The sequence below is a fragment of the Pelobates fuscus genome, chromosome 2 (assembly GCF_036172605.1).
Source record: "Pelobates fuscus isolate aPelFus1 chromosome 2, aPelFus1.pri, whole genome shotgun sequence".
In the NCBI taxonomy this organism is placed as follows: Eukaryota; Metazoa; Chordata; class Amphibia; order Anura; family Pelobatidae; genus Pelobates; species Pelobates fuscus.
In genome coordinates, this window is record NC_086318.1 from 176,260,335 (window position 1) to 176,274,483 (window position 14,149).

The 14,149-nt window shown below is 43.7% G+C and overlaps 1 protein-coding gene across 1 annotated transcript in view; it reads left to right on the forward strand.

The window, feature by feature from the left end:
• LOC134586239 (collagen alpha-1(XIX) chain-like) overlaps positions 1-14,149 on the forward strand; it is a 378,704-nt gene that overhangs the window by 153,223 nt on the left and 211,332 nt on the right. The gene's annotated exons all lie outside the window — the stretch shown is intronic.

A 14,149-nucleotide genomic window follows, 5' to 3' on the forward strand; every position in this document is an offset into this window, starting at 1 on the left:
GAGCACTGGAGAGGGGTACTGCAGGGATGATTCTAACCAATATGGCAGACTTAAAAATGCAACTTTATTATGGGCACCATAACCACTGTATGGTCCCAGACAAATATATACATATAGAGAAAGGAAACTTAATATCCCACAACCACTATGAACCAAACGGGGAAAACAAGAACAAAATAGGTGGTACCTACATAAATGGCTATAGGGACCTGTGGACGTTAGCCCTGCTATGTACTGCCTTTGAGTAGAGAAAGGCTGAGAATGTATAAGCAGAGGCTGGGTAACAGGTATAGCACAGTGCAGAATAGTGCTCTTAGTGGCAGCTGACCTCTAAGACAGGGATAGATGAGTGAAGAGAGCTCTAGAATGACAAGAACAGGTTGGACCAAACGGTTCAGTCCAAGTGGTGGATCGCTGTGAGTCAATAATAGAGCACACTCGATCCTGTCTATAAAGGAATCGGATGTTGCCTTTGAAAGAGTCTATCCTCTGTACTGGAATAGCTCACAAGCACTTAGACAGCCGGTGATGGCGTAGTCTACCATACAGGGAGATTGCCTAGCGGTAGCAGACTGTGAGGAGGTAAAGGGAGTTGAGGCTCACTATGCAACGAGGCCTCTAATTGGTGCCAATTGCTAAGGAGTCCCCCCAAAAACACACAGTCTTGCTGTAGAGCTTGCTGATATAACAGCTGGACAGGCAAATACTCTTATGTATGTAGAAGACCCGACATGGGTAGGGAGACACCGATGTGTCCACACTTATAACGTAAGAACGCTAATATTAGGTGCAGTAAACCTGTCTCCCAGTAACCCGCTTGCTGTCTTTGCTTTGTGTCAGCGGCTTGCCGGTGTAACAGCTGGACGAGACAAACTCTCCTATACGGAGAAGACCCGATGTGGGTAGGGAGACATAGATGTGTCCACACTATTTAACGTAAAAACGCTACAGATAGGTGCAGTAACGCCGTCTCCCCAATGACCCACTTGTTGTCTTAGCTTGATGTCAACAGCTGGAGAAGCTTCTCTCACACGAGTGGAGAGGAGCTAAAGTAATTCACCTGTAAGGAGTAAAAAAAAAAGATTCTGCACTGAAGTAGATAGAGTAGCTAAAGAGCTACTTGTTAGCTCAGTAGGTGCTGAAAGTGTTTCCCCTGGTGATCACATCAAATCGTGTAGTTAAAATAAAGAAGTTGGCGACCTAACGCACGTTTCGGCGCTGCTACAGCGCCTTTGTCAAAGGTGAGGTATGTACTGCTGCTTGCAGCGTTTAAATGCCGATCTAGGCGGCTTTTGCAGCCAATCAGGACGTGGGGCGTGTACTGCCTCCTGGTGTCCGTCTGTGATTGGTTGTATTCGCTGTCACTCCGCGTGTAGTCCGCCCACTTGGTGTGAGCGGGAGGGGGGGGGGAGGGAAGATCTGTCATACTGTACATTCATACTGGTAGGAAGCATACTGTAAGTGGTCAGTACAGACTTAGTTAACATCCAAAGTGGGGGATTGTGAACACAACGAGAGAGCTTGTGTGTTAGGATTTGTAAGTATACTTCATCTGGGATCGTGCGCGGACCAATTGCTCGCTGGATTACCAGTATGTCTGTGCCTATGACATTGTGGGCAGGCGAGCTGTCCACTAATCACCAGCTTGATAATGCCCAGTATACCTAACTCGAACTTAGAGAGTTCGATGACTGGATGTATAACTCCTTATATGGGTAAGGAGGTGAGGTACTTCAGACTTTGGGCCCCACGGGGGTGTGATGATGCCCATGGGTATGTCCTTCGGATATACTCCGATGCCAGGGGAGATGGGTGGTCCCTGGAGTGGGGGGTTGTCTAATGGGTACTAGGTGATATGCTCTTACCCTGGGCTTGAAGAGGACTTATTCACAGTCTCTACCATGGTTGGAAAGACTCAGTGTGACAGAATGGGAGCTGCAAGTACATGATGAAATGCTCTATAAGTAAGGAAAGCATGAAAGAATTGTTTAGGAAGGGCCAATGGTGTGAATAAAAACTACATATCTATATACATATATACACGGGGTGCTAAAGAATCAAGAGTCAATGAACGGGGTGAAGGTGAAACCTTCATTTAGGCCTTTGGGTGATAATGTATCCAGTTTGTAGATCCAATAGCATTCCCTCCTTCTGAGGGTCATGTCTAGGTCCCCACCTCTTTTGCCCAGTTGGATTCTCTCGATGCCAGCAAACTTAATGCATTTGGGAGTATCCATGTGATGGATTCTGATATGTCTAGCTACTGGTGTGTCTTTGCTGGAGGTAACGGAGTGGACATGCTCCATAATACGTCTTTTGAATGGGCGTATAGTTTTGCCCACGTACTTTAAGCCACATTTGCACGTCAATAGGTATATTATCCCAGAGGTGTTGCAATTAAAAAATTGTTTTATGGGGATAACAATAGTATTGGTCGAGTCCGTGATAGTTTTGGACCCCTTGGCTATGTGTATGCATGCAACACATTTGCCGCACTGGTAAGTGCCATGTACATTAAGCCAGGTGGTGTTTTTCTTCTTCTTAGGTGTGGTGAAGTGACTGGGTACCAGAATCTCCTTCATATTCCTGCCTCTCCTGGCTGTGACTGACACTTTGCTGGAGATAACGTCCTTCAAATGCGGGTCCTGAGTCAACAGGGGCCAGAAGCGGCCCATGACCTTTTTGACTTCGTTCCAACCAGCGTCGTAGCTTGCTATGCATCTAATAAGTTTCTGGGGGTCTTGGTCAGGTTTGTCTGCTAATAGGTCGTCATGTGTACTGCTTAATGCCCTCTGATAGGCATGTTTAAGACATCTATTGGGATAGCCTTTTTGTTTGAATCTGTGTCTCAGTTCAGTAGCTTTAAGTTTGAAATCCTCCATGGATGAACAGTTTCTCCTTAATCTAAGGTACTGGCCCACTGGGATCCCCCTCTTCAGGGGTATGGGATGGTGGCTTTCCCAGCGTAACATGCTGTTGGTGGATGTGGGCTTGCGGTACAGTGTGGTCTCAATCAAGAGGTCCCCAGTGATCCTTAATGAGCAGTCTAGGAAGTTTAGTGTTTGATCACCGAACTCCATAGTGAGCCTGAGATTAAGGTCATTCTTATTGAGCGTCTCTACAAACCTGACGAAGTGTGTTAAGGTACCCGTCCAAATGATAAGGACGTCGTCAATATACCTCTTCCATAGGAAGATACAGTCCGTGAATTCTTTGAGAGACCCAGAAAACACCAGCTCCCTCTCCCACCATCCCAGGTGCAGGTTGGCATAGGATGGGGCACAAGACGTCCCCATCGCAGTCCCCTGCACCTGGTGATAGTGTTTATTCTGGAAGAGAAAGAAGTTATGAGTAAGAATGAACCTTAGAAGATTTAGTACAAACAGGGTATGGGTAGTATGTTCGGTGCCCCTTGTTTTCAGGAAGTATTCGACATGATCCAGACCACTAGAGTGTGGTATGGAGGAGTATAGGGCCTCCACATCGAGGCTACATAGTGCTGATCCCTCTGGTACCTTAAGTGACGCTAGGCATTTGAGGGTGTCCTTGGTGTCTCTTAGGTAGGATGGTAATTTTTCTACGAATGGGCGTAGAATCCTATCCACATAAATACTGCCTTTGCTTGTAAAGTTACTAGAACCTGAGACTATTGGTCTTGCTGTCAGGTCTTTTTGTTGCTTATGTATTTTAGGGAGGCAGTAGAATGTGGATGTTGTTGGGTTCTTGATATAGATACTGCCATGCTCCTCCTTCGAGAGTACACCCTGGTCAAAGGCATGATCCAAGAGGATCTTATATTCACATTGATACTTTATAGAGGGGTCAGTGGTCAGTACTTTGTAAGTCTTGTCATCGTGGAGGATGACTTCAGCCATCCGTACATAGTGTGCTCTGTTGAGTAGGACTACGTTGCCACCCTTGTCAGCAGGTTTGATTATAATATCCTCATTATCCCTGAGGTCACACAGGGCTCGCCATTCGCTACCCGAGAGATTACCCCTTGGTTTGACTGTCAGCATGTCAGTATTCATGGTCTTGATCATGTTAGTGATTGAGTCAATGAACGTGTCTATATTTTTAAACTCTCTGAAATTTGGTGTAAACTTACTTCGCTGGCAGAGATCAGTGTAGGGGGCTGTGGGATTGGTGTCATTATCCTCGAGGAGAGATACTAACTCCTGTAGGCATTGTATGACAGATCTTCCCTTCCCCCCCCCCCCCCCCCCGCTCACACCAAGTGGGCGGATTACACGCTGAGTGACAGCGAATACAACCAATCACAGACGGACACCAGGAGGCAGTACACGCCCCACGTCCTGATTGGCTGCAAAAGCCGCCTAGATCGGCATTTAAACGCTGCAAGCAGCAGTACATACCTCACCTTTGACAAAGGCGCTGTAGCAGCGCCGAAACGTGCGTTAGGTCGCCAACTTCTTTATTTTAACTACACGATTTGATGTGATCACCAGGGGAAACACTTTCAGCACCTACTGAGCTAACAAGTAGCTCTTTAGCTACTCTATCTACTTCAGTGCAGAATCTTTTTTTACTCCTTACAGGTGAATTACTTTAGCTCCTCTCCACTCGTGTGAGAGAAGCTTCTCCAGCTGTTGACATCAAGCTAAGACAACAAGTGGGTCATTGGGGAGACGGCGTTACTGCACCTATCTGTAGCGTTTTTACGTTAAATAGTGTGGACACATCTATGTCTCCCTACCCACATCGGGTCTTCTCCGTATAGGAGAGTTTGTCTCGTCCAGCTGTTACACCGGCAAGCCGCTGACACAAAGCAAAGACAGCAAGCGGGTTACTGGGAGACAGGTTTACTGCACCTAATATTAGCGTTCTTACGTTATAAGTGTGGACACATCGGTGTCTCCCTACCCATGTCGGGTCTTCTACATACATAAGAGTATTTGCCTGTCCAGCTGTTATATCAGCAAGCTCTACAGCAAGACTGTGTGTTTTTGGGGGGACTCCTTAGCAATTGGCACCAATTAGAGGCCTCGTTGCATAGTGAGCCTCAACTCCCTTTACCTCCTCACAGTCTGCTACCGCTAGGCAATCTCCCTGTATGGTAGACTACGCCATCACCGGCTGTCTAAGTGCTTGTGAGCTATTCCAGTACAGAGGATAGACTCTTTCAAAGGCAACATCCGATTCCTTTATAGACAGGATCGAGTGTGCTCTATTATTGACTCACAGCGATCCACCACTTGGACTGAACCGTTTGGTCCAACCTGTTCTTGTCATTCTAGAGCTCTCTTCACTCATCTATCCCTGTCTTAGAGGTCAGCTGCCACTAAGAGCACTATTCTGCACTGTGCTATACCTGTTACCCAGCCTCTGCTTATACATTCTCAGCCTTTCTCTACTCAAAGGCAGTACATAGCAGGGCTAACGTCCACAGGTCCCTATAGCCATTTATGTAGGTACCACCTATTTTGTTCTTGTTTTCCCCGTTTGGTTCATAGTGGTTGTGGGATATTAAGTTTCCTTTCTCTATATGTATATATTTGTCTGGGACCATACAGTGGTTATGGTGCCCATAATAAAGTTGAATTTTTAAGTCTGCCATATTGGTTAGAATCATCCCTGCAGTACCCCTCTCCAGTGCTCCTGAAGCTGCCCCACAGCTTGGGTTCACGTTTTTTCTATTTTGTACACATACAAGGGTTATGCCCTCCTGGGTCTGCAGACACACTCTAGTTCCCACTAACTGGGAACACTTGCACTAACGTGCCACTTTCTTATATTTATCTAGTTCTAGAGGTTTTAATACCTATAGAGTGTGCTATCATATCTTCTATTTTTTGACTACCACGAGGTGTAATCAATCATGAGTAATTTCTTGTCCCAACTGAAAGAGACGAATCAGTGGTGCACGGATATTGACTCCGTGTTCTCTGACAAAGATGTAACATACTTACCTGAGCAGGACAATATTAACGCTAAGTTCAGAACCCTATCGAACCTATGTAAACAACAAATCCGGCTAGGATGGGAGGTCACATCATTGCAAAAATATACGAGCAAATCAATGATACCCAGGGGATTGAGAATACAAACCATCCCCAATCTTGAACTAGATAATCCTGAGCTCTTGAAAGAATGGGAGGATGCAGCAGATGTCTGCTCCAACAAATTTATGGATATCCTACTTAGGTTTGAATCTGATAGGCTTAAAACAGTTAATGAGAAAGTCAATACAGCAGTAGAAGGGATACAGAGCTATAAAGACGATCCTTCCTTCGGTGTGCAGGAACAAAGGCTACAGCAAAATCTTAATAAATATCAGAACAATGTAAAAAGCCGAAAACACAGTAAATTCATCAGAGACAATGATGATTACAAAAAAGGAAAGGTGTACAGAAGGTTCAGGAAAACCACGAGGGCTGACTCCGATCAGTACATGACCTCCGATTATGAGACGTCCGACACAGACAACGAACAAACGACTACCCCAACAGGCAACTCCAATCCTCAGTCTAACAAAGGGATTCTAAAAAAAGGGGTAGCTTTTTTAGGGCAGCCCCCCCGAGAGGGGGAGGCTCAAAATCAAAGACAAACCCGATACAGAGGGAGAGCGCGCAGACGCTATTAACCGATGAATTAAAAGTTGTCAATCTGTCAGATGTCACCCTCACCCCCACACAAGTTAGGGTCCTTACGAGAGGACTATCCTTTGTCCCAACTCCGCCGTTCAATCAGTTTGAATGGATAAAGGACATTAATCTCTTTGGGAGGAAACTGGCCCTACACAAGTTCTTTAAACTAAAAGATGAGAAAAGGGCAAAGGAACTAGGCTTCAACCCCAGAGAGTATCAATGCCTACAGGAGTTAGTATCTCTCCTCGAGGATAATGACACCAATCCCACAGCCCCCTACACTGATCTCTGCCAGCGAAGTAAGTTTACACCAAATTTCAGAGAGTTTAAAAATATAGACACGTTCATTGACTCAATCACTAACATGATCAAGACCATGAATACTGACATGCTGACAGTCAAACCAAGGGGTAATCTCTCGGGTAGCGAATGGCGAGCCCTGTGTGACCTCAGGGATAATGAGGATATTATAATCAAACCTGCTGACAAGGGTGGCAACGTAGTCCTACTCAACAGAGCACACTATGTACGGATGGCTGAAGTCATCCTCCACGATGACAAGACTTACAAAGTACTGACCACTGACCCCTCTATAAAGTATCAATGTGAATATAAGATCCTCTTGGATCATGCCTTTGACCAGGGTGTACTCTCGAAGGAGGAGCATGGCAGTATCTATATCAAGAACCCAACAACATCCACATTCTACTGCCTCCCTAAAATACATAAGCAACAAAAAGACCTGACAGCAAGACCAATAGTCTCAGGTTCTAGTAACTTTACAAGCAAAGGCAGTATTTATGTGGATAGGATTCTACGCCCATTCGTAGAAAAATTACCATCCTACCTAAGAGACACCAAGGACACCCTCAAATGCCTAGCGTCACTTAAGGTACCAGAGGGATCAGCACTATGTAGCCTCGATGTGGAGGCCCTATACTCCTCCATACCACACTCTAGTGGTCTGGATCATGTCGAATACTTCCTGAAAACAAGGGGCACCGAACATACTACCCATACCCTGTTTGTACTAAATCTTCTAAGGTTCATTCTTACTCATAACTTCTTTCTCTTCCAGAATAAACACTATCACCAGGTGCAGGGGACTGCGATGGGGACGTCTTGTGCCCCATCCTATGCCAACCTGCACCTGGGATGGTGGGAGAGGGAGCTGGTGTTTTCTGGGTCTCTCAAAGAATTCACGGACTGTATCTTCCTATGGAAGAGGTATATTGACGACGTCCTTATCATTTGGACGGGTACCTTAACACACTTCGTCAGGTTTGTAGAGACGCTCAATAAGAATGACCTTAATCTCAGGCTCACTATGGAGTTCGGTGATCAAACACTAAACTTCCTAGACTGCTCATTAAGGATCACTGGGGACCTCTTGATTGAGACCACACTGTACCGCAAGCCCACATCCACCAACAGCATGTTACGCTGGGAAAGCCACCATCCCATACCCCTGAAGAGGGGGATCCCAGTGGGCCAGTACCTTAGATTAAGGAGAAACTGTTCATCCATGGAGGATTTCAAACTTAAAGCTACTGAACTGAGACACAGATTCAAACAAAAAGGCTATCCCAATAGATGTCTTAAACATGCCTATCAGAGGGCATTAAGCAGTACACGTGACGACCTATTAGCAGACAAACCTGACCAAGACCCCCAGAAACTTATTAGATGCATAGCAAGCTACGACGCTGGTTGGAACGAAGTCAAAAAGGTCATGGGCCGCTTCTGGCCCCTGTTGACTCAGGACCCGCATTTGAAGGACGTTATCTCCAGCAAAGTGTCAGTCACAGCCAGGAGAGGCAGGAATATGAAGGAGATTCTGGTACCCAGTCACTTCACCACACCTAAGAAGAAGAAAAACACCACCTGGCTTAATGTACATGGCACTTACCAGTGCGGCAAATGTGTTGCATGCATACACATAGCCAAGGGGTCCAAAACTATCACGGACTCGACCAATACTATTGTTATCCCCATAAAACAATTTTTTAATTGCAACACCTCTGGGATAATATACCTATTGACGTGCAAATGTGGCTTAAAGTACGTGGGCAAAACTATACGCCCATTCAAAAGACGTATTATGGAGCATGTCCACTCCGTTACCTCCAGCAAAGACACACCAGTAGCTAGACATATCAGAATCCATCACATGGATACTCCCAAATGCATTAAGTTTGCTGGCATCGAGAGAATCCAACTGGGCAAAAGAGGTGGGGACCTAGACATGACCCTCAGAAGGAGGGAATGCTATTGGATCTACAAACTGGATACATTATCACCCAAAGGCCTAAATGAAGGTTTCACCTTCACCCCGTTCATTGACTCTTGATTCTTTAGCACCCCGTGTATATATGTATATAGATATGTAGTTTTTATTCACACCATTGGCCCTTCCTAAACAATTCTTTCATGCTTTCCTTACTTATAGAGCATTTCATCATGTACTTGCAGCTCCCATTCTGTCACACTGAGTCTTTCCAACCATGGTAGAGACTGTGAATAAGTCCTCTTCAAGCCCAGGGTAAGAGCATATCACCTAGTACCCATTAGACAACCCCCCACTCCAGGGACCACCCATCTCCCCTGGCATCGGAGTATATCCGAAGGACATACCCATGGGCATCATCACACCCCCGTGGGGCCCAAAGTCTGAAGTACCTCACCTCCTTACCCATATAAGGAGTTATACATCCAGTCATCGAACTCTCTAAGTTCGAGTTAGGTATACTGGGCATTATCAAGCTGGTGATTAGTGGACAGCTCGCCTGCCCACAATGTCATAGGCACAGACATACTGGTAATCCAGCGAGCAATTGGTCCGCGCACGATCCCAGATGAAGTATACTTACAAATCCTAACACACAAGCTCTCTCGTTGTGTTCACAATCCCCCACTTTGGATGTTAACTAAGTCTGTACTGACCACTTACAGTATGCTTCCTACCAGTATGAATGTACAGTATGACAGATCTTCCCTCCCCCCCCCCCCCCCCCGCTCACACCAAGTGGGCGGACTACACGCGGAGTGACAGCGAATACAACCAATCACAACCAACCAGCAGTACATACCTCACCTTTGACAAAGGCGCTGTAGCAGCGCCGAAACGTGCGTTAGGTCGCCAACTTCTTTATTTTAACTACACGATTTGATGTGATCACCAGGGGAAACACTTTCAGCACCTACTGAGCTAACAAGTAGCTCTTTAGCTACTCTATCTACTTCAGTGCAGAATCTTTTTTTACTCCTTACAGGTGAATTACTTTAGCTCCTCTCCACTCGTGTGAGAGAAGCTTCTCCAGCTGTTGACATCAAGCTAAGACAACAAGTGGGTCATTGGGGAGACGGCGTTACTGCACCTATCTGTAGCGTTTTTACGTTAAATAGTGTGGACACATCTATGTCTCCCTACCCACATCGGGTCTTCTCCGTATAGGAGAGTTTGTCTCGTCCAGCTGTTACACCGGCAAGCCGCTGACACAAAGCAAAGACAGCAAGCGGGTTACTGGGAGACAGGTTTACTGCACCTAATATTAGCGTTCTTACGTTATAAGTGTGGACACATCGGTGTCTCCCTACCCATGTCGGGTCTTCTACATACATAAGAGTATTTGCCTGTCCAGCTGTTATATCAGCAAGCTCTACAGCAAGACTGTGTGTTTTTGGGGGGACTCCTTAGCAATTGGCACCAATTAGAGGCCTCGTTGCATAGTGAGCCTCAACTCCCTTTACCTCCTCACAGTCTGCTACCGCTAGGCAATCTCCCTGTATGGTAGACTACGCCATCACCGGCTGTCTAAGTGCTTGTGAGCTATTCCAGTACAGAGGATAGACTCTTTCAAAGGCAACATCCGATTCCTTTATAGACAGGATCGAGTGTGCTCTATTATTGACTCACAGCGATCCACCACTTGGACTGAACCGTTTGGTCCAACCTGTTCTTGTCATTCTAGAGCTCTCTTCACTCATCTATCCCTGTCTTAGAGGTCAGCTGCCACTAAGAGCACTATTCTGCACTGTGCTATACCTGTTACCCAGCCTCTGCTTATACATTCTCAGCCTTTCTCTACTCAAAGGCAGTACATAGCAGGGCTAACGTCCACAGGTCCCTATAGCCATTTATGTAGGTACCACCTATTTTGTTCTTGTTTTCCCCGTTTGGTTCATAGTGGTTGTGGGATATTAAGTTTCCTTTCTCTATATGTATATATTTGTCTGGGACCATACAGTGGTTATGGTGCCCATAATAAAGTTGAATTTTTAAGTCTGCCATATTGGTTAGAATCATCCCTGCAGTACCCCTCTCCAGTGCTCCTGAAGCTGCCCCACAGCTTGGGTTCACGTTTTTTCTATTTTGTACACATACAAGGGTTATGCCCTCCTGGGTCTGCAGACACACTCTAGTTCCCACTAACTGGGAACACTTGCACTAACGTGCCACTTTCTTACAGTTCTTGTTTTACCCTCAACTACGGAGCTTGGTCTCGTGATTGGGGGGATTTACTATACACGGATAGAGACTGATTGCTGGAAACGTAAGCCGCTGTTAGCAGCGGTTCGTGGGATTACAGTTCGGGAGTTTGGAGTATTACTAAGTATGCTGTTCGGGAGATAGGCGCATTCCCCTGGTTCCAGTTCGGGAGTTTGGAGTTCTAAAACAGCCATGCCTGCGTTTCAGCAAAGGGGGAGCTCTACTAAGCGGCGGTTTCACTCCTTTATGCCGGGAGTGTCTTAACACTTGTGAATAAATGAAAAACCACTTCCTTTTATGTTCTAGGTTTTAAAGGGGCACTATAGTCACCAAAACAACTACAGCTTAATGTAGTTGTTCTGATGAGTATAATCATTACCTGCAGGCATTTTCATGTAAACACTGCCTTTTCTAGAATTATATATTGTAATAGGTATCCATTAGTTCTGGAGTTTATTCCCTAAACATACAGGGTTGTAAGTAAAAGAAAGCATTTGAAGTTCCAAATAGAATATACAAATTGTCAGTACAACTACATTGCAAAATATTTAAATTTCAGAAACTTTGGCCTTAATTTCACAATTCAATATTAAAATTGTATTAAAAGTACAAATTTAGAATGTCAAACATTGTTGCCACAGCACAGTAAATGTGCAGCAGTCTAGTGTGAGGTACAAGTGTACTCTGTAACAATGTGTCTTTGGTGCAAGTTTAGCAGTGTATCCCAAAACCCAGTATATGGTCCCGTAGCCTAACATGAATTATGCTGTGGATTTAACTATTGTAGCTTTCTGGCTGAGCATGATGTTCATTACAGTTTCGTAGCACCTATGAATAGACTAGCGTATGAAGTCAGGGCACATCTTATGATATTGTGAACCATAAAGAAAATGATAAATCTGACACAGCTGAGACGCTCTATAAGACCCCAGTTCCTTAATTCCTCTTAGAATAATAGTTTAACATTCTCTCATTTTACAAGGTGGCTAAAGAGTTACTTTTTTGTTTAATATCTATAATTCATTATTTTTGAAAAAGCACCTTTTTTTCATGCGTGGATTAAATCTTGTACAACATTGACCTCCTTTTGAACCTTCACTTTCTCTTCCCTGTTCCCTATTGCATATTCATCAGTAAGATTAGTGGGAGCTATATCCCTGAGTAGGATGTTAAAAGATTCAGTTACACAGGTGTGATGGCAATTAGCTATCTGATCTTTTTATGCTTTGTGCTAAGGCTGTTTTGTATGAAATGATAACACGTTACATAATTAAGCAATGAGGCTTTGTTTTCTCATTAGCAACTGACCACCCTCTGAATTGCCCAAGCTAACACAAAAAAAGCTTAGGTTTCAGTCTCCCAGTAGCAGCAATGCTAAATACATCATCACCCACCACGGGAAAGGGCTTTTTAAGCTTAGCCTCTGAGCTCTGGTCATCAAATTATTTGTAACATGACAGCTGATGTTGTGTGTCAGCTGGAAACGAAATGGCTTGCTGTAAACTCCAAGTATCTCTCACTTCACCCTCAGGAAATCTAAGTTGGATCATTTTTCCCTTCCTGGAAAACATTCAGCAAATAAAAAGATCCCACTGAAATTTGTAAATACGGAAGTTCATTTTACACTATAAATGTTTCCCATCATGTCAGCCACTACTCCCAGATATATTTTTTTGAATTAACAATTTTTTACTTTTTTTTTTTTTTTAAAAATGCATAAACAAGTGCGCTGTTTTTTATAATAAAAAACAAAACAAAAAAAACACTGAATTTGTAATCTGTTTGGTGTTTATAATATATTGTTGTTAATAAGTGTGAAAGGTCATCTTTGTCACATCATCTCCATTTCAATATTTAATTGCTTCAGTTCTTTTATCTTTGTCTTAGAAGACAACTACCGTGGCAGAAATAAAAATAAACGATTAAAACAGCCACGTGTTCCTTCTCCACCCAGCGTAGACAAAGTCTGCAGTCTGCTCTTGGCCGCGTTTCAAAACTCATAACTACATTACACACTATTAGCTATAGCTTACAAAGTCCCAGAGCTAAATTCATTCAGTTTCATCATGTTCCACACCTGTTTTGTTGCAGTATACACCAGATAATTGTTTTATTATGCCTAGTATTTAAATTATTGTAGTGTAATTAGAGATCTGCAGCAAATTCTCATGACCAGGCTGATTTGTGTAGTTTAGCACATTTTGCTTTTGCTTTGATTAAAAATAAAATTACCTTTATGGCCATACTATGCAAAACTAAATTCATCTTTCCTGGTTAAAAAGTTGGCATTATCATTTATTTTATATATGATCTGAGAATGTGTAGACCAACAAATCTGTACTTGCTCATTTGCAAGTTTCACATGACTTCTCATTTATATCTGTTCGGAATACAGCAATATGTCTACGTATAATGAAGTTTCCAGGATCTTAAGACTTGAGCATCTAATGATTTGGTTGCAAGTAGCCACCACGTTGTATGTGTTTTAGACTAAATTGGTATGTCTGGAAAACGCATCTAAACAATTTGATTTAGGATACCATGAAAAAAAAAAATGAAATATGTATGAAATGTTATGAAAACCTCAGAATTTCATCTACAAAGGTCATGCACTGTGCAGTCTGATCTGATGAAAACTTTATTTCTTGACAAATCAAGATAGTCTTTTGATTTAATCTGCCTAATCAGAATTGCAGCAGCTTGTTCCCATAGTAATATTTATGTCTCCTGCACACACCACCAAAAAATGCACACTTTTATTACTATACTTTAAAATTCAGTAAACAGTATTAAACACCAAACTATGCTATGAGAAAGGAGACTGATCAGTCTTGGCCCTCCTTGCCTTTCTATGGGCACCCATTCAGCAATATTATACATACATAGAAATGTACATATCTCAAAAGGTATTGATGAAGCTTAAACAAGATTTAACCCCTTCAGGACCAGACTGTTTGGCCATGTTGTACATCAAGGACCAGAGCTGTTTTAACACTTGTGTTGTTTGTGTTTAGCTGTAATTTTCTTCTCTCTCATTTACTGTTCCCATACA